The sequence below is a fragment of the Erithacus rubecula genome (assembly GCF_903797595.1).
Source record: "Erithacus rubecula genome assembly, chromosome: 10".
NCBI classification, from domain to species: Eukaryota; Metazoa; Chordata; class Aves; order Passeriformes; family Muscicapidae; genus Erithacus; species Erithacus rubecula.
Window position 1 is genome coordinate 7,272,103 of NC_136662.1, and position 3,316 is coordinate 7,275,418.

Genomic DNA, 3,316 nt, shown 5'->3' on the forward strand with positions numbered 1-3,316 from the left:
CTGGAGTGTGCTGATGTGTTCTTTTCAAGGTCTGATAGATGACACTTCTTTATTGCATTATATGCATAATACTCAATGTAAAAAATGAAGACAATTGATCTAAAAATAAGTTTCAGACTAGATTATGCTTTACTATTACATGGACACTTCGATTGTCAGTCTGTTTAAAACTGTCTCATTGCTTAATGGAAGACCATGTTTAGTATTTTTGCTAGTTCATTGAACAATATTAGTCAATAATTTGCTGCTGTGTATGTTCCATGACAGAACCCTTAATAATTAGGGACAAACATGCTTGCTTGTATTACTGCTGATCTTGCTTTGTTGTTAATCTTACCTGTTAGTCAAAGGATCAATATAAAATCTTTTCAAGGTAATTGATTTAATTTACTCTGCATGTGTAGCATGGCTATGCTACTAAAAGCTTGTTAGCAGCCAGCTTTGAAAACTCCTTTTGAGTTTTTCACATCAATCCTTCAAATGTTAATCGTAAACAAATTAGGGGAAGCTTTTCTTGTCTCTGCTGCAAATACAGTTCTTGTAACATAAGATTTAGAAGTTTTCTTTTAAGTAATGGAAGAGCTGGATGCATAGTGTATGATTTCTGACTAAGTGATCAATTTGACATTCAGTTTTACTTGAGGCAAGAATGCTTTAACTCCAAGTGCTCTGTGAGAAGAGCCCAGAAGGGAAAGGGAAAGATCATTTGTTTTCCCTTCAAGATGTATGTGGAGTGTGACAGCTATTCAGTACCACTAACACTAGAAAACACTGCAGAAATGGCATGAAATCTGAAATAGTGCTGCCAGTGTGTGTCTTTCCCTCTTGTCTGTGATGGGCTTCCTGGCAGGATATGCCTGCTGCAGCAGGGGCATTCCTTACAGTGGCACCAGCCTGGCCCAACTGCCTGGCAGGTGTGGAAAGGTGAACTCTGTGCTGAAAGCCCCTGAGCAGCTTCCCCTTCTGCTAAAGAATGCCTGGAGCCCAGCACTGCCACGTGAGACTGGGTGTGGGCTTGCCTGGTGCCCAAATTAGCTTTCAGAGGCCCAGGCTGAGGTGACTTCTGTCCTTTCCTGCCTTGCTTCACAGCTCTGAGCTGGCTGCACTCGCTGGTATGGGCAGCACGTATTGGCAGCTTTCTCTTCGTGCCTTTCTGGCATTTTATTGTTGGGTAAGGTACAGCAAGAAGTGTGTTGCAGTAAGTGATACTGCCATGTATAAATTACTAAAATATCAAGGATGTCTCAACCTGCAGCCTATTTGCTGTGCAAGGAAGTGTGGTTTTTGAGTTCCCCTTCTGATGTCAGAGTTGTCTTGGGAACGGCTTTTAGGACTTGAATTAAAACAAGATACTGATCCTAAACTGTACGTTATGCAGAACATAATTTATACGAATGAGATATTTGACAGAGTGATTCTTGAATATTGACAGTCCTGGTGTATAACTTAGGTCTAGCTTCTAAGACCTCTTGGTGTCTGAAAATGTGTAGAAATATTACTTTTTTTTGGTAACATTTGTCCAGGGTAAAAATTGCCTGTGTTTTGGCAACTAAATAAGTGCTTGATTATTGTGCACTTAAACTCTTACACATTGCATCTGCTTTGCTCAAGGGCTAACAAAGAAGTCTGTTATGTACTGTGTAAGTTTTAGAAAACACCCATGGTTTGTGTACACACATGCATTTACATCTATTTATGTATATACATATATAAAACCTTTTCTTCTATGCACCAAATTTGTGCATCTCCTTTGTGCAGTATCAGCTGGAACAGCTTCCACAATGGCCTTTTACTTGAATGCTCTTGGAGCCCTGAAACTGCTGTTGCTGCAGAGCTTTCCCCTGCAAGCTTGAAGTAGGAGATGGAGAAGTAATCTCTCTTAAATAATGTGTCAGTGATACTCCACTAAAATCCGGAACGGTTTGTCCCCTCCAGGCTCACGTGAACTGGAATATCTGTTGCCCATCCCCTTGAAGTAGGTGTTGGCAAAAACCATTGTCTTGCAAGGTGGGAGTACAGCAGGTGACCTTTTGGATGGGTTCTGCCATTTTAAACTAAGCTTTTTGTTAACATACTTGACCTGCAGTTTAGCTGTTGCTGAGGCTCTGATATGGAAGCACTCGCGTTCCCCCTAAAGCAAATGCCATGGGCTTTAAGTGTTACAAATTCCTGTATGAACCACTCTCTCCTCTGGGCTCTTTGCAGAGGTGTGCAGGCTCGGAGTGCATTCCAGCAGTGCCATCTGCTGTCCTGATGTGACACTCATTTGTGAGTGGCACGGCTGTCAGGCTCGGTGTTTGTGTTCATTCCCTGCAGTTATTGTCACAGCAGAGGAAAAGCAGTTTATAACAGCACAGGATAAGCCCAGCTAAGCCACGTTTTTATCACAGAACCATGGAATCTGTTGGCTTGGAAGGGAGCTACTGAATTGCTGCTGGCCCTGGCAATGGGTGTTTGTGATGGCATGTCCCTGCAGCCTTCCCAATGCCTCTGTACCATGTGTGTTGCAGTTTGGTTGCCATTTTGCTTTCCCTAATTACACAAATTTGTTAACTTGAACTGGCTTGCTGTGTAGATGCAACAGCCTCTGCCTCTTCCAGCAGTTCCATTCATTGCATTGATACTTTTACAGGGGACTTGTGTATGTTTGCTCTATCTAACCCTACTAGATTAACATAGTTCAGCCCCATGGATTTTTAAGTCCACACTCTTAGCCCCTTTTTTGGTCTCTGATAACTGCGTGCCATTAAATTGCCATTAATTGTCATTAAATTGCTTCAGTGTGAGTCTGTAACTATGACATTCATTCCTTCCAGTGTAAAAAACCTCAACAAGCCTTTCAAATAGTTGGGGGTGGGCAATAACTGAGTAAAGGAGGAGAAGTTCAGAGGCTGGGGTGTTTTAATAGGACTTGGTTTACAAATAGGATTTCTGAGTAATCTTGGTGGTACGGATTACTGTCTCAATCCTGGCAGTAGCTCTGAAGTCATCTTCTGAAAATAGATGAATATAAAAATGTCACCTTTGCACAACAAATTCTAAAGCTAGCAATTCAGATTCTGTATGTATCTCAAGTGTGAAGGTTTTTACTGTCAGCTCAAAGATTGCTTGCAGTATATAAGAAAAAGCTGCATTTCAGGATTCCTTTCCCAAGTTTATTCCTTCTTATTTCTCACTAGCTAGACAGATTTTTCAAAGGCTTCAGTAAGTAGGTAAGAAGGGTTGAGATGTAATTGCAAATTTTGGTGGTGATGAGGAAGATAGAAAATTCTGACTCATGCATCACCACAGTGATCTTCATAACAGAAGTTCTGAA